General features: G+C 39.1%; 1 protein-coding gene and 1 long non-coding RNA gene across 6 annotated transcripts in view; one reads left to right on the forward strand and one right to left on the reverse strand.

The window, feature by feature from the left end:
- Window positions 1-18,575, forward strand: part of asic2 (acid-sensing (proton-gated) ion channel 2) — a 394,155-nt gene that overhangs the window by 327,100 nt on the left and 48,480 nt on the right. The window lies entirely within an intron of this gene.
- Window positions 10,289-10,814, reverse strand: LOC120741657. Its single transcript, XR_005697661.1, has 2 exons — window positions 10,697-10,814; window positions 10,289-10,322 (listed from the first exon to the last, which is right to left on the reverse strand). It is a non-coding gene; the product is annotated as an uncharacterized LOC120741657 (long non-coding RNA).

Below are 18,575 nucleotides of genomic sequence, written 5' to 3' on the forward strand. Positions count from 1 at the left end.
TCACAGCTTGGCGACCTTCAATTAGATGAAATATTCTAAAGACAATTCGACTGTTAATTCCTCAAGTGGTTTCTGGAAGCTGAATTAATTAAACAGGCCCTTCCTACAGATCATACGATCCACCTATTAAACTGTTCCCACAGCAGCATAATAGATTTGAGTACCAGTAACTGCACCAGCCAGTCCTTGGAGTTAATTTTGTAATCTATATTTAATTAGAAATGAATGCTATTAAATGTAACTGAGTGACATATTAGTGTGGTGGTTAGCAGTGTCACCTCACAGCAAGAAGGTCCTGGTTTGCCAGGCTGTTACAGGTTTGGAAATGAGTGTGAGCCTCAATGATTGCCCGTCTCTGTGACGCACCCTGTACGGACTGTTGACCCGTCCAGGGTGTGCCCCACCTCTTACCCTTAGTTGAAGAATGGTTAGGCTCTGATGTGTTTGTCCTCTTCCTCAGTTATACACTTTACAAACTGTCTCTCTGGCTAAAGCTCTGTTTTTTTATTTTGTTCAATAAAGAGACTTTTTTGTCCAAAACCAGCCTAAAAGCTTTTGACAGTTTCATGCACGAGATGTCCTTAATTTCTTAGAACAAGAATACAGGTATGAGTTTTTACAAATATAATTGTTTTTAATCTAATAATCATCTAATAAAATCTAAAACAATCTAACAATCAGCATTTTAACATGATAAAGTCATATTAGGGTTATACAGTCTTGCAGTGCTTTTTAAAACACGCCTCTCTCTACCTATGTAGATACAGTATTCTGTTAAAATGATTATTGATTCATTTATTTATTCCATATGTTAAAAAGTGTGCACGTCAAACTTTTGATTGGTAGTTTGTGGAAACACTTTATTGTGAGCTTTAAATAGTGGAAACATGAAGCCTCGCCATATGTCCAGTGCAAAACTGTGCAAATCAGCCATTGTGATTAATTACAAGAATGTTTATTGATGGCATCTGGAGGATTGCATTGAAAGTCTGTTTTGTGCCCACATAAATTTGAGGGCTTGAGGAAGAGTTTGCATGTCCTTGTAAAAATCAGTGTTCTGATACGGCCAAACATCCAAGCTGGTTGCAGTTTCCTGTTAACACTCTCCGAGGTTGAAAGCAGGCTGTTAGTGCAGTTCCCCTCAGAGATAACTGGAAGAATTGGAGGACACTCCCCAGTGGTTTACAGGCAAAGAAAGTGAGAAGTGGATCAGCGCTTGTTATCGCTTCAGAACTTCACTTCAGCCTAACTTCTTGCAGGTCTGCATCAGGTAAAGATGAACATTTACCGAGGAGTGCTTTCCGCATGCAGAAAACCTATCAGAGCAAAGCCTTTGAAAGGTTGTGAAAAGGCTTTCATCGCACCTCCCATCCTGGCATGACTCCGTGGGACATGCCGACTTTTAGGCTCAAGTTGAAACGCTTCATCAAGCTATTTCTCTTTGGGCAATTACAGCTGTGTGAGAATGGCTGAGAGCTCAGAATGACAACATAGCTGGAGGCAAATACCGCTACGTGACTTTCCTTTATTAATGAAGCTCCACCCAAGAGGCTTAAGGTAGAGCAGGAAATCTACAAGGTGTTTCCACAGAGCTTTACTTTTATATATATTATTAATACTTGCTGTAATATTAATTGTTTATTTATTTATTTTGTTTTCAGTAACACCTGCTATTCACATGGTATAAGGTTGAAAACCACTGCATATGTTATGTAACTCTCTAGTCCTAGCATCTTTCGCCACAAACGATATCGTACTGCACAAAAGTCTCTCGCATTTTTTTTTTTTTTTTTGCTACAAAAACAGGAAATTGGTGCAGGCATTTATGAAACACGTGCAAACATATATGTACATGGAATATGTAAGCCAAAAACAGTGTCTGGACAATTCTCAAAAGCTTGAAACTGAATAGTAGGTTGAACACCTTTATTGTTCAGTGCAGCCTGAATACTCTTAGGAAAGATTTTTTTTCAGTAGACTTCAGGAGTAGTTCTCTCAGTTTGTTGAAGGACATTCTGAATCTCTTCTTTGGATGTTGGCTGGCTTTTTGTTCTGTTCTCTGTTGAGATGATCCCACGCTGCTTCAATATTGTTGAGGTCCGGGCTTTGGGGAGTCCAATTCATGACTAATAGTGTTCCATTGTGTGTATGCTTTTACTGCATTGCCAGCAGAGATGGGCAGTAACGCGTTACTGTAATCTGATTACTTTTTTCAGGTAACGAGTAAAGTAAGGGATTACTATTGCAAAAACGGTAATTAGATTACCGTTACTTTCCCGTAGGAACGCTGCGTTACTGCGTTACTAAAACCGTGATTTTCTTTTTTTGCAAGAATGTCTCATGACAGTGACGTAAGCGAGTGCGACGTTCGTGGCAACAGCTGTGTGCAGATCAACAGTGGATCATATATCAAGTGTGGGAGAGAGTGTGAGCGTGCAGCGTTTAAAGTGTGGAAGTACTGACCTTACTTTGAGCTTGATTCCATAAAAAGTGACAAAAACATTAGCGTCCGTGTGCGTGGGAAGAAAACTTCTTTTTACAGCGAAAACCCCCCCCCTAAACTTCCAAGCAAGCACCGAGTGCGCAACCACGTAATGGGAAACTCACAGAGAAACTCGCGGATTCTTCAACTGACCTCTGCGGCTCACCTGCACCAGGGCAAACCTCCGCCTACCCAACTCCTGCTTTACAGGTGAAAATAGAGCAACAGGACCGCTAGTCTATGATGTTATTTATTTTCTGCTGTGTTTTACTTGCATCTATTTGAAAGAGTGAGTGTAAACACACACACACACACACACACACACAAAATATTTTATGTGCTGGAATGTGCAGAAAATAAGTTTAAATGTTAAACAATTTCTTCCAGTCGGAGAATGTTGCATATAATAAAATTTTTGCTTGATGCATAAAGTTAAAAGGTTAAAACTAATAAAACAAGTTTTAAAAAGAGACTTTTCCATTTGATTGCATTTTGTATGATGGATTATGCAGAAAAAGTAGAATTGGGCTGAAAGATCTATCACTTTATCACCTATTCAGGTTGTAAATCGTGTTTTTAAAAAGTAACTAAGTAATTAATTACTTTTGAAAATGAGTAATCAGTAAAGTAACGGGATTACTTTTTTGGGGGAAGTAATCGGTAATTAGTTACTGATTACTTTTTCAAGTAACTTGACCAACACTGATTGCCAGTGTGTTTGAGATCTTCAGATTGTCATTCTGAAAAAGCAGAGCCTTTCCCAACCAGATGCTCTTGAGATGGTGGATCAGAATCTGACAGTCTCAACGACATCAGTTTTGACCCCCCAGTCATCATATGTTCCAATATATCAGTCTCTTCCTGTTGTTTTGAGATTCCTTCTTTGTTTGTGGACAATAAGTCTCCGGTTTATTTTGCAGAAGTTGTTGGTTGTGCCTGGCGAGTAGTTTTGCGGTAGTGTAGCCAGCAAGATGCACAAGTTGTCATTTCGGGTTGTTTCTGCAAACTTTCCTCCCTGAGATGTTTCAGGAGCAATTTCAAGGTGTAAATACCAATAAATAAATAATAAAATAAAATAAAAAATGAAGAGCATTCACACGGTTTTGCCTCTGTCCTGATTATAGTAATTATAGATAAACCTATCTAACAGTTGAACCCACCTTTGAGCTTGTTATTAATATTCTGTTCAGTGTTCAATGCCTTCTCACGTCTTTCTTACCAAAGGAGTAAAATTAAGATGTTCTTTTTAATAAAAACAAAGCCAATGCCTGCTAGAAAATTAGCCATTTCTCTTTAATAGGCAAATAACTTTGATTGTCCTTTGTGTTCTGTACGTGCTGTCTCACAGCCTTAGCACTTTTTTAACATGTCATCTTTGACGTCACTTACAATAACCACGGCTGTTTCCTCTCTTTCACATTTAGGTAATTGGGGTTAGTTATTAGCCAGCGTATGTGAGATACAATGATTAATGAAATAGACTGTAGAGCTCTCCTGCTGCTGTTTTCTGTCACTATATGTGTTCATTCATTAAATAAGGGTCATTTTAATGAGTCAACGTAGTGTTGTAAAACAGACAGAGAGAAGTGAATTTAAGAAATGCAGAGATGCATCCGAATACAGAAAAAGAATAATGACCTGCTCTGGATGTGGCTCATATTTGTGCGTAGCAGCAAAATAATACTTTGAACACCTTATTCATGTTTTCAGATGGTTTGAGAATAATTTGCCCAGTGATGTTAGCCGGTTTTAAGTGTTAATTAAGCCAGTGCACACTGCTCCCCCAAACCTTGTTTAATACGGTGCTTTACATTTCACATAGAGCACCTGTTTTCTTTTTGATGTCTCAGACACATTGAGTAGACTTGTATCCACACACAGACACACAATACTAAACACTAATGCATCCCACACAGCTGCTTGTACCCCTTAAATTTTACACTAAGCAGACGACCACATTTCTCTGCATACGGTCTCTGTGTCAGTAATGGGAAGCTCATTAATCATTCTCTTTGCCAGTAAAGATTATTATTCATCACACTAAGGCACTGCTCTGCCTACATGCATGAGTCAACAAATACATGTCAATATCAGCCAGTAGATGCCAGGTTATTATTATTTTTTATGTATTTATTTCTTGTTTATTATTCAGCCTGCAGGACTGGATCCAGTTAAATGTTGCCGGCAATCATTTTTCTCACTTTGCTTGAGCTTTGCAAAAGTATAATGAATGTTAGTGTGAGAAAAACCACCTGCGCACCTGTCAGTGATGATAAAGGCGGATGTGTTGCGTTTTACCGTATACCAATGATAAATGCTGCACCATCAGATTTGCAATCCATATCAAAATCTCTGGGCCATATAGAATTGAAACTCGGGAGATTCATTTACTTATGTTGGAACTTTTAAAAAAATAATACCTGCAGTTTCAAAAAGCTGCCTTTTCTCTGCTAAATTGTATCCTTGTTTATACCAAACTTATTCCACCTCATTATAGACACTCACCTGATGCTGTGTCCTTTCAGAAGATCATACATTAATGATGTATAACAGCGTACAGCATTGGCACTGACTTGATATTAATCATGGCCTGAAAAAGTTCAACTATGGAGGCTGAATTTTGTTTTGAGACCAGGGGTTTATTTGCACTAATCACATCTGGGGTTAAGCTATAAGTCATAACTTCCTGTTTTAAGTCTGAAATAATTGTTAGAGCAGTTGCACCATCTGAGCCTTTTTTGTCTACAATATAGTATACGCCTGTAAGGCTATACCCATAATACCAAGTTTGGGCGTAATAGATCTTTACATTAGATGAACGTTGCCATTCCACTGGGTGTGTAAAAAAATGAAGAGCTGAATTAGAGGTTGCAAATCTATTTAAACTTGATGTCACTTGAGGTCTGAGCTCAATTGTTTCAGACTTTAACAAGTGCTTTCCCCTCCAAGCAAACCAGTAAATGCACTTTAATTTTCTCCAAAACCATCAATCGCTGTGTACTGATGTTCATATTTATATGCTTAGCATATACTATCTTTCAAGTTTTCTATCATTTTCTAATCCTACCCTGCTCACAACTATTATTTATTTATTTCCCTGTGGACCATTTCATGTTTAAGTTAGACTGCATGGCAGCCAGAGGGTTTCTATACTCTCTGTGCAGGCCTCTGGTTCAGTGTTGGTGACATTTCTATTTCCTTTGCTCTGGTCTTTCAGGGTTACAGTCTGTTCTCAGAACCAGCGTAGCAGCTAATAAAGACCAGTTGTTGCAACTGGCGTTAAGTGGTTGAATATTCCATTTTTTCGAAGCAGAATAAAACAAGTAAATGTCACACTAAAATTCACAGGGCCACAAAGACGCACTAAGCTTGGGATGCTGGGCTTCTGTGACCTAAAAATGAAAGGTCAGTGCTTTCAGCGCTCTCAGTGCTGTGCAGAGCTGCAAACTCATGCTTTAGTTTCCATAACTTCTAAGCAGACGGCTTTGGATAGTTAATTACGGCTAAATTATATTGTATGATGCAAAACCCAGTCAGTCAGTCAGAGAAATAGGCCAGTGTGGATGTTAATGTAGATAGAAAGGATGAATCTGTGGAACAGATGGACGTGTACATGAACAGATGGACTCGCTCTCCACCTCTGAGCATTCACATGTCTTATAGGGAGAAGCGTTATGACTTCGTACTACGTCAGCGTGGATTCAGCCAGTGTCTCAAGTTCAGCCATCAGGAAAAAAAAAAGAACAGAATCAATACCTTTGTGTATGTGCGCACAGAGATAGGAGGGGGATAGGTGCGGGTAGATATTCAAAGAGATTTTATTCAAATTCTGAGTTTGTCCTTGATTTAAGAGAGGTAATGTTGCGTGATGACGGCTTTATTTAGCGAAGGTGATGCACTGAAGGTGACAGTTTCTTTGTCTCTGTGAATCTTTGTGTTTCTTGTCTTCATTGTCTTTTGGAGGTGAAACAGGTGTGTCTGGCTCCCTCAGTTTTGGAAAGGCCAGCAGCTCATGATGGAGGCCCTGACATTTGTCAGTTTCTCATATGCTGACGAAGCCAAGGGACTACTTGCCCTGTTGCTGACATTCTCTGAGACTGTTTTTTTTTCCCCCTAAGACTGAACACGCGATGTTCTGTTCATCAGTTGATAATGCCAGGGGAGCAGTTTGGATGTATTGATGTATTCGTGATGTAACTACATGACAGACCAGTGTTACCAATGGCTCTAAAGAACAAACCTAGCTCCAGTGTGAGACTGTGAACTCAGAGACAGGCATATGAAAGTAGCACTAGTAATCTATTCTGTTTTAGCTGTTGTTTAAACTAGTTTTGCAGCCATTATTGTTGTAGCAGAAGCCAATAAATCACACTGCAGAGAACTGAATGGAAATTTTTCACGCTGGCATAAACAGATTGGGGCAGATGTAGCAGCTTCAATTTGCTGTGGTTAATTATCTCTGGATATGTTCCTCAAAAAAATTGTTTTTCTAGCGACTGGGGTCATTCCTGCTTCCTGACCTTCAAAACACCTCCCAGTAAATGAGGCATTTTAAAGTACATCATGCAGATTAGTAAGAACCAAAGGAGGAGCAGGGTTTTCAGCCACTGTGTTGAAACAGTTCAAGACATATACCGTCATTATTGTTTCGTTTAGTCTGGAATTCCTTGTCAGAAAATAGAAGAAAGCTGTAGAAAAAAAACTAATAAATAAGTGGAACATTTGTTTGACTTTGTAAACTCATTGTACAAAACAAGGGGGTTTTATGTGTTTTTGGAAAATTAAATCCCAAAGGTTTCATCATGATAAATACAAGCCGTGCTTGAGCTGCAGATGCTAACATTGATTCTGGGACAAAATGCTTACCAGTGGACGTACATTCACTCTGAATATCAGCTTTCTGTCACTTCAGGCTCCAGCTTATGATCATTTCAGCTACTCATTTGTACTCATTTGACTTCATTAAAACCACTCACACAGACACATACAGTGCATGCAAAAATAGATTCTGCCCACAAGTGCTCCTTCAACGAATCCACATGAGATACTGTCAATGACGACTGGTTGATCCGTGTCATTCCGCTGTGCTCACCGTTACATACAGCCCACAATCATTTAATCAGAATTCATATTGCTGTGTTCTTCCACTAACTTCCTATTTGTACAACAAACTACTATAAAAATGTCTTTATGTATTTGGCATATCTATTCTTGGTGATTCCCAGCATCACAACACGTCTTTTTCACATCATTTTATTCAATTTCATGCAGCTGAATGAGGCAATATAGACATTTCCTTTTCTTTTTCTCCTTCCCCCAGCAATGAACTTACAGGGAGCTTCCACGATGAGCGCTTATGTGATGGATTCTAATGCAGGGAGACATTGTAAAGCTTTGACATATTGAAAATGCAAGATCAGCTGAACACATTTATGCAGATGGCTCCCCAATTACACTTTAGCTGTCCATATCACTTGTCGTCTCACTGCTTCCTTAACTGTACCGCAGCAAGGACCTAGTGCTATATTGTTATTTGATTTCCCAGCTATGCAAATCATATGCTTCTCTTGCACATTTCTAGTCTCTCTATATGGGATACTTAGTGCAACCTACTTTTATGAGTGCAGGGATTAGTAAGAGCATCAACTATAAAGACTGAGACATAGCTTCTAAGTGTCCTTCTCCTTTGATCCTCTATATGAATATCAAACAGTTCTTTGTGAAAGTAAGAGCAGGTTATGCCTTGTGATTATTCAGGGCTTACCCAACAGATTCTGGCCTCACCTTAAAATAAACCGCCTAAACCCTGCCTTTTTAGTATGAAACACACTGAAAAGCTGGTAAATACCCAATGATCATTTTATTAGGAACACCATGAAGCCTCCCTTTGATCTGCATTGATATATACACCGTAACTTCCACTGAAAGACAGATTTAGCCTTGTGATACGGACACATATTTTGCACAAAATAGCCATTAGAAGGTACAAAGTTCTGTTTATAGAAGGTCCAGAATATACCACAAAACATTTCACAATCTCCATCACTACCACCAGCTTGGACTGGTAACAATCCAGGCTGGGTTCACGAAATCATTCTGAGCCCACCATCTGCCAGCCTCAGCAGAAATCAAGCCTCATCAGACCAGGCTACGGTCTTCAGCTGTTCACTTTGGGTGAGCCTATGCTCAGTGGAGTGGAACCCAACATTGTGTTCTGCCATTGTGGCCAATTCACCTCAAAGCTCCAGCTATGTCAAATTTACATTACATGGTTATCATGGCTGGAAGAAGTCTTGATATCAGTAATGCTGCAAATTTAGGAAAGAAGTCACAATATCAAAGGAGGAAACAGAATTATTATCAAGATGTAAAAATATCAAAATATAAAGGACATAAAAAAGTATAAAAAGACTATGCAGAACAATCATAAAGAAAGAACAACATATTGTCAATCAGGCCAGCTTGTAAACAACTCTAGACCTGTAAACACACTTGTGAGTTAAGATTTAAATCTGCGACAGCTCGCCCGTCTCCAGGGTTTTACTCAATGTAACAACAAGCAGCTGCACCTGTGTGAGTGAAGTTTAACATAACAGGTTTGTTGTGGGAAGTGAGCATTTCCTGCTTTGTAAGAAAAGTTGCTGCACCCACAGATAAGTGTATGGCCTTAGTAGTAGTCCCCATATTTTAGTCTGTAGTCTCTATAAGCTTCCTTAAGGTAGTTATTAAAATCTTGTTAGTTTTCATACTATAAAAGGACTCCCTGTATTATATTTTAAGGATATTACTCTATATATTCTTATCGTTTATAATCCAGCATCAAGCATTTGCTCATTCTCCTCTTGTGTCTTACACTTATCCTTGAAACTCTTGGTTACTTGAAGGTTTTTGTTTTGTTGCGTTTTTAAAAATGTCATTGAGCAGTTTTATACATTGCACTGCTGCCAGATGATTGACTGATTGGATAATTGCATGAATAGGCAGGTGAACTGATAAAACACTCAACAAGCATTGCTAATAAAAATGCTTGTTGAGTGCTTTCCCACTGAAATGTTTGTTTGCACCTTCTTGAAAAACAGAGCTGGTTTAAGAGGTTTGAATATGTCACCAGAAATGCTTGTCAGACAGTTGAATAGTTTGAGAAACTGCCTCTCCGTGAACCTTGCTGATTGCAGATTAGGGGGCGTTTGTGTTCAACCCTCTATTTAAATCTCTGAAACCAGCAATCTCAAATCTACTTCTGTGATTGGTCAGGTGTTCGGAGTTTAGAAAAGGAAGCAATCCTCTAACTTGCTGTGTTGGTTCCATTATTTTTATGTGTGCTATCAAATACGACATTGTGAATGCATTTTCCAGGAAAGGCAGAGTGGAACTGCACATGTTATCCTCGAGCTTAAGTCATCACTCGACTTCTCCATATATTGCTCTCCTGGAATTATAGATATAAACTTGGACAGTGGATCCTACAATCCTATGTTTTTTTAATGTTGTTATCCATTATTCATTGTTCAGCCTGACATTGTAGTTACGACAGTATATTTCAGGTTTTAGTAGCCAATGAATATCAACTTCCAGCTACATCCTGTAAGCATTCAATCTGCAGCACAGAGTTAATCTAATGTTGAGCAAACTCATCCAACACAAAGCTCTCACTGGCTCATCACCATTTGTCCTAGTGGTTTTTCTGGCTTCACTATAGGAATCTGGCATCCCTATTACTAATCCTCCTACAAAGCTTATAATGAATGAGCTTATCACCAACAGGGAGAAAGTGCTGTCGCCACACCTGTTTTATTTATTTTTTTAAAAGTGTGAAGGGCATTGGTTTGAGGTTACCAGACTTACCGTGTTCCCTTATGACCCACTTCTTTATGATCTTTTATTTGAAAGAAAAATGGTCTCCTGATCACCTACTGGCTTTAAAAAGAAAGCTCAAATGAATGGTTATTGGATGCTTTAATACGCGTGTTCTCCCAATACTATATGAACTCGCTGGAAGTAATCAAAGCTGAAACTAGCTGCTGTCTGTAAACATCCGAGCCAACTTTAATGCAACAGAAGCATTCGGTAAATTCAATCATAGGTGTGTTCTCCCCTCCAGCACTGTATATTGTTTCTGAGGATAGCTGCGGATTGACGTACAAGTTGTCTGAACTGAGCAAGAGTATTCTAGAGGCTGAAACATAAAGAGCAATTCACAGTCGGGTCGTGTACGTTTGAGGCAGGTACTGACTGTTCCCATGGAGTTAAAATGTGTGAGTCTGCTGTATTGCTGATGAGCTCATTTCCAGGCCATTAAGAACCCGACTGCACCGCTGTGACTGAAACAAAAATCTGCCGTATTCTATATGTTTCACAAAATAAACTTGGAAGAATGGAAGAATATAATGGATCATTTCAAAAATGATCTTTCTACACCTTGCAGATTTTATTCTTTAGAAGTCAGCTGTTCAGTGAATTCTGATCATGAGCTGCTTGTTAGAAAAACAAAATTTTCACGCTCCATTTGTAAGCATCCCCGTTGGTTACAGACAGCCTCATATTTATGTTAATTTACATGCTGATTGAGTAGCTGTGGGGAAACGCCCAACTGCTCAATTACTAACTTGCAAATAGATGGGTTTGGCATGTGGTTGATTATTATTATTTTTTCTAATTTTGCAGTAATTATAGTTTCACATAATAGCAGGTATTACACATACCCCTCTGTAGACAATGGACTCCTCACACCTTTGGCATGCTTTCTGTTTAATAAGGCTGAAGCAATGAGTTTAAAAAAAAATCACCAGAGAGGCACTGATTTGGTAATCTCTTTTAGATTTTCTTGGACACTTTCCCTTGATTGATAATGAATTGCACAAACCTGACAATACGCACAGCTTCTCCTGCCTTCTCTCTCTTGATTACAACCATACACACACATGATCTTTTAAATTAACTCCAAAATCATTAGCAGTCGCTGTGATCAGTGGTTATTTCATTTGGGTCTGTTATTTCATGGGCCAGTAACTTTACTACACAGCAGATATGAAATGCTGCCCCAGCATGGCTGGAAGCTGCTGTCAGGTCAGTATATTAAATTGTGTTATCCCAGGGTCATCCTTCCCCATTTTCAGGGAAGCTAAGCCAAAATCACTAATTCATGTGGCAGCGTCTCTTACACAAAAAGGAAAGTGATGTGTAGTGAAAGCTGTTTGCTCAACAGAGACTTTTCAGTTCTATTTTGGCCTGCTGTTCTTTTGTTTTTGACTAAAACAATAAAAAGACCAACCTTGTCATTGTGCCAAAGCAAAATATTTTATTCACAGAGACTCTAAGACAAGGAAAGATTGAATCTCTTTCATATTTTCTTTGTGTTTTTATCTTTCAGTAGTTTAAGAGTTACAGGTAGACATCTCAGGGAACTAGGAAACACAATCCCTGTGCAGGTTGTAAAGAGGTAAGCAACTGGCAGTCTGAATATTGACCACTATAAAAAAGATTCTTTTGAAAAACACCAGAAAGTCTTGCAAGACAAATTTGAAGTTGTGTTGTTTCACAGAGCTGCCTTTGCTTTTCAGAGGCAGGCATATGAACTCCGGGGGCTTCCTTAGAAATGTGGATGTGGATTCACATGTGAGTTATTTGATGTAGTAATCCGGTACATTGATCCAGCAACTTTTACAATTAAACTCAGCAGGGATGTACGTCTTCGGCCAGTTTGGATATGTGTTCAGAGAGCAGCTCAGTCTGAGCGAGTAAAATGTACAAAGAATGCCCTTCAGCGTGTACTCGGGATGGTTTTTGTTCACCACATCGCACTCACTGGAAAATAATGTTGCTATTGGACGGGATTGATTTGACTTATATTTTTTGTACTTTAACTGCAAAATCTGTAAATCAAATAAGGTATGGTTGGTATAGGGGAAATCATTGGATAATTCCAACTAATATATATTTATGTATGGTTTAGTTTTAAAATACTTTGCAGCACAATAAAGATAAGAATAGAAAATTACAGCCATGCTAGTGACTGCACCATCTATCATTGTTATGTTACATTTCTCACAGTATTAAGATTGTGTTTTAGCTACAATGCTACATGTTCTTTCTTCTTTGTTAACCATGTAACCATGTTCTAGTTAACAATTAACTGAAAAAGTACACCAGAGATTGATGCGAATGACTATGTTTCAGCAAGCATTAGACAAATTAAAGATGACAGACTCCATGATAATGACAAAAACAGGTTTTATCTGAGGTAGACGTGAATAGTGTAACCGGTTTTATTAAAGTCCATCCAATATTTTCCTATTTACAAAAAAACCCCTAAAAATCAAAACCAGTTTGCGGTGCAAGAGAAAAATGGCTCAGCACACAAGAATCATTTAATTTTTCCTTTGGTGATTATCTGATTATCTTTTCTTCGTTGAATCTTGCATGTGAAAAACATTTGCATAACAAGCCAAAGATCATTTGTTATATCCTGGGAGGAGACAAAAGTCCTTTTGGGGATTGTTTCATGAAAGCATCTGGAATAAAAATCTGTCACATCAAATATGCAGAGCGAACCGCTGTGGCAACCCTTTGTGTATAAGAGAGCAGCAGAAAGTAGTTTCCCTTTCTCCAATGTCAAAGTCAGAACTGATAAATACTATCCGCCAGTTAAACTCCACCCTCTTTTTCACAATTCTTGTATTGTAAACTGTGATTTACAGATTACTCAAAGTAGAGATTAACTACTTCACTAGTTTAGCAATCTAGAAAAATGTCGCTCCAAGGCGTGTTGTTTTAAGCCCTTTGGTTGCCATTAAGAACCTTCACTGGATACCATCCATCTGCCCATGCAAACACCAAGAAGGTCCAGGTCAGGTCAGGTGGGGGCAGTGCAGATGCCTAAAACTCCCTCTCCCTGGCCACCCTCCTTGGTTCTTCTATAGAGAGACCAAGGCAGCCAAGAGATCTCTGCAGGGTGTCCTTGGTCTGCTCTGGGACATCCTCTTCATCAGACATGTCTGGAACACCTCATTTGGGAAGTGCCCAGGAGGCATCCTAGCCAGATACTCAAACCACCTAAACTGGAAGCTGTACTCTGGACACCATTGGAGGAAGCTCATTTCAACCACTTGTGAGTGCAGCCTCATTTATTTGGTCACTTCTACATCTTGTGACCATAGGTGAGGATAGGAACATAGCTTGACAACCTAATTTTCATGCTCAGCTCTCTCTTTGTCACAACAGATGGATGCAGCTTCCGCATAACAGCACATGACACACAAATTAATATGTCAGTCTCCTGCTCCATTCTTCCCACGCTCATGAACTCTGAGAGGTTGAAACTCCTCTACTCGGGGGAACAACTCATTCCCAACTTGGAGTGGGAATTCCACCCTTTTCTGGCTGAGAACAGACTTTGTGGTGCTAACTCTCATCCAAACTGCTTCACACTCTGTTGCAGACTTCTCTAGTGCAAGCTGGCGACCTTGTGTCACTAAAACAAAAACAAATAAACAAAGAAAAACATCACCCCACATCATCTGCAAAAATATGAACAGAATAGAGAGCGAGGGCGGCCCTTTCAGTGTCAGATCTTGGTGGAATGAGGTTAAGCTGCTGCCAGGTCCTACATGTGCATTAATACTGTCTGCTTGAAGATAGAGCTCATGTCCTTCACACTGAGCAAACTCGATATTAAAGGCTCTTCTTGACATTCTCGAAATTGGAGTATCCAATCTTCAAGGCCAGCTTTTGATGAAAAAATTCTAATCTTAGCAATGCATTAAATGTGACATATTATTCTCATCTCCAACTTCATGAATTTATTCCTGGATGTTACTAAAGTAGCTTTGCATGATTTGTGTGCTAGTTTAAAATAACGCTTTTTTACTTTGATAATGGGACTCAGAGCAGCTCTTCAGTTCTACCCCTGTCTTCTGTTGGCTACCCTCTAACTACTTCTCATTGATCATAAACATCTAAAAGTGTTTTTTCCTAATATGTCATAAACTAAACATTTAGAACAATCCAGCCCCTGAGATTTCAGCTCATATGTAGATCTGAACATTTGAAAATGTTGACCTTTAATTGGAGTTTTCAGCATTATGTGTGTGAGGTGTGAGTTTGAGTGTGCATACATATATATATATATGAAAAGCACAACAAGTTAACTTTCAGTTCATCTTAGCAATCCCTCAGAACTGGCATCTACTGCATATACCATTGTGAGTTGAGACATGCCATCCAGTCAGATGATTTGGTTTTCTGTTGGTGATTAGGGGCTGCCACAGGTCCTTCACCTCTGGTCCATTACTTTGCCTTGCATCAGCTCTGGCAGAGGCAGCCACATTGTGACAGGTGAGATAGAGCCCCACCGGCCATCAGGGAGAGGTGACTTCTTAAAAATAATGACTGGGTATGTGCTATGTGATTGATGAGAATGAGATGACAGCTCGTAGTCCGTAGCTATATATGGACACCTCCTTCACAATGACATACCACGGGAGACGAAGAGCGAAAGAGAACATGTCATTTTAATATTTAAAATATTCTGCTCCTGCAAGAAGAAAGTGTGGTTCAAGGGAAGGCGAGCAATATAATTATTATTCAGGGAGGCCAAGATGTTCCACCCAAAGTAACTCTTCTTTTATTTGATGTCATTTCTGAGGCACAATCTGAACCCGAGGACCTTGGGGATGATACTCTATAATAAGGTGAGGAATGCTGTGGCTCAGGGCACAGAGTTCCAATGTAAATACTTTAATTCTCTATTGTTTTCAATGGAGATACACTGGCTCGTAGTGCCTACTGAGCAAAACGTTTTTCTCTCATGAGGATATTTTCAAGCTACAAATGACTTTGAGCTTTAAAGAGATTTTTTTGTTTTGCTTTTTAACAAATATCCTTTTACACTTTGTTCCCAATCTTGATACAGGAAGATTACAACAGGGAAACATGCAAGTTTAGTAATTAACATGTTTGATCTCATTTGACTTAATTATTTACACTATCCAGTCTGTCTGATCTTACAGATCTCACAGTTTAACCAAGTTTGTGCCACTGAGACATGAATCCAACACGTGTGTTCATGTATGTCCAGCTACTGCTGTGGCTGAGGATGTATTTTGAGGTAAAACGATTATCACAAATTGTTGTTTTTACATTTGTGCTAATGCGTGTGTTGACTAGATAAGTGGCTGGAGGAAATTTGAAAACACAACTTACCTTCCAACGAAAGCGCTCGCAATCATTCTGTTTAACCCTCATTAATGATTTCTCCCTGCTTTCCTGGGCAGACAAGGTTTGATGGACATTTCTGTGCAATTACTCCTATTAGTAGTAATCTGGCTCGGTGCCTACAGTACGTCTGGCTTTGGCCAGTCCTGCTCTGCTCGATGAAGGTAGTTCAATTTTTACTTTAAGGCTAAAAGGGTATATGGCGTAGTTTCAAACCGCTGCAGAGTCTGAAACAGCAAATCAAACAATTCATCTTCGTTTTTTTTTTCTATCTGCTAGGACCTTCTAGGGTTTATTACTGGCTAATAAAAAGAATGTAGCTCCAATATGCCAGATTAGCAGTGGCATCAATACTGATATGATTATGCACTGATGTGATTACATGCCATTAAGTGACCAATGTAAATCCTTTTATAAAATTAAATGTTTTTTCAGCAAGCCACATCAGCTCGTTTGCCGCCACTGCAAAATATCTGTACATGTGTTGCCTTATGTTAAGTTGATCTTTGTTATTTTTCCACTGATTTCACAAGCATATTTTAAAGTTGGGAAAATCAGAGTCCTGGTGCTGTCTATCTGTACTTACTGTATGTTGAGTATCAGAATTGGTATTTGAAAAGCAAAGGCTGAATTGGTGCATCCCCACTGACAACAGTTCAGATTTGTACCTACACTTGTTTTCCTCAAAACTGAGAGATATATTATGACAGTAATTCAGCATTACAGGAGCTGGTGGACATATTTTTTTCCCTAAGAGAGCCAGCGTAGCCATTTTTTCCTGCCTCAAATAACACACATTATCCACGTCCAGACTCCCATCTCGACAGAGACATTAGGTCCATATCAGTCATCTCATGTCATTTTTTCTTTGGAGGGGAAAAGCAAATAATTATATTTCCCCTCAAATACTGAACTCTTCCTTTAAGACACCTTTTGAGGCAATAGGATGGCCTTTTAGAGATAGGTGCGCTGGAGCTTCTGTATATCTTGATGGATTACACTGCAACACACTTGTCAGTTCTGTGTATCCTGATCCTCGCTGCCTCTGCGGCGTGTTCTCTTAGTAACAGTATAATCACGCTGTAGCAACATGGTAGTTTTGGCATAAAACACAAGAAGAGAAGAATCACAGCAGGTATTCAGTTCAGGCTGGTCTTAATGAAGATTATTTAAAAGGCACATGATGACAGGAGTTTGATGGTGATGAATAGGACAGGAAATTAAAACAGAATGCCATTATGAAAAGAACAACCGCCCTTCTTCCAAAAGCAGCATCGTAAGGGATCAGACCCTTTATTTCTGTGACCTCTCCCAGTGTTAATGCCATTAGACCGAGAAATTCTTGAACCCGCAAACAATGCCGAGTAATCCTGGTTAGGGTTTGGCCAAAGAGGTTTTATTTCTTTCTGTACTCGAGGGGTGCTTGTCTTTTGATACCAGCGTCTCACTCACTCTGTTTCCCTTCTTCTTTTTATTTCTCTTGTTCTCTTTATAGTTCGTTTCCTTGTTGTTCGCTGCACCTTTTCCCTTCTCTCCAAAAGCATAAATATCCTGCTAGCAGCCCTGCAATCCTTTGTGTCCTATCTCTGCCCTGCCTCACTTATGTGCTGCCTTGTAAAATAAAATATTATAGACTGCCATGGTAAAATGACATTAGGGTGCAATGATAAATGTGTACCATAAAGTTCCAAACATGTCACATAAATGACAGAATTTGTTTAATGTGATATGAAATATGCTTAGGATGCAAGGGTGTTTAAGTTCCTTCGGGAAGCTGGCTTGGCATGCAAGTAGTAGAGTTGCGTGCATAAAGTCATAATGATGAGTGAGGCAACTGTGTGCATGTGTGTGTGTGTGCTTAAACCCCTCCTTTCTCGTGCTCAGTGCCAACCCTGTCGCTAACGCAGCAGCCCTCTGCATTATTTATCCCCACAGCAGTACAACCACTTTTACTGCTGCCACACAGCGGAGAAAGTGCACACCTTGCAAGACCTTTTTTATAAACTTCACTCCTTTCTTCCTCTCCCAGTAAGCCATAAGGATAAAGCACCTTTTTCCTTCATCTCTCCTTCTACCCTCGAGCTCCCTTTATGCTTTGTTTTTATCATAAAACGCCATCTAAATTCACTTATAATGGATATTGATTTGTCAAACAATAACAGCAGATCATTATAGACAGTTTGTGCAAAAGCTCCATAACCTTGAAAGTTGGAGGTGCTTCATGAGAGCTGATTAAACTGGTTGGCTGACTCTTGTGCTTAACATTTCAATTTACTCTTCGGTGCTTTTCACTTTATATTCCACCTGCCAGCAAAGCAAATGGGACGAATAAGAAAAGTATCTTATTGCCTCCTTATACTGTAATGGAAAAATAAAAGAGGGCTGACAGTGGAATGTCATCTTAACTAAATAAATAAATAACAATGAATACAGCTCTTCCTTCTTTAGTTTTGTGGAAGGGAATTTCATAGTAAAGCTGCATAAACAATACAACTGACAGAAGAGTAATAACAAAGTCAGCATCCAATAGCTGATGAATAAGCACTTCAGGAAGCTACATCCAATCTCAAACAGACCATAATATTACAAATGCAAAGGAGTCATCATCTGGTCTTTCTGTTTATCGATTTTCAACGGAAAATGGCTCGTCTGCATCACAGAATCTATTCAAATAATGGAAAAAAACCTTGAGCAAGGGCCAGCATAGGTAATATGGCAAAACACTTACTTTTAGTAGATAGCTTTGCTGTGTCACTTATGCTAAAAGTAAGATATTTAAATATTGCAGGTTCACCTCAGGGTATGTTGATAGTTTGGACACCACGTGGGCAGAAACAGATAAGTAAGAAGCCAATGGCATTAGGGCAAAAAAGAAGAAAAC

The sequence above is a fragment of the Simochromis diagramma genome, unplaced genomic scaffold (assembly GCF_900408965.1).
Source record: "Simochromis diagramma unplaced genomic scaffold, fSimDia1.1 OVJJ01000321.1, whole genome shotgun sequence".
Lineage (NCBI taxonomy): Eukaryota > Metazoa > Chordata > Actinopteri > Cichliformes > Cichlidae > Simochromis > Simochromis diagramma.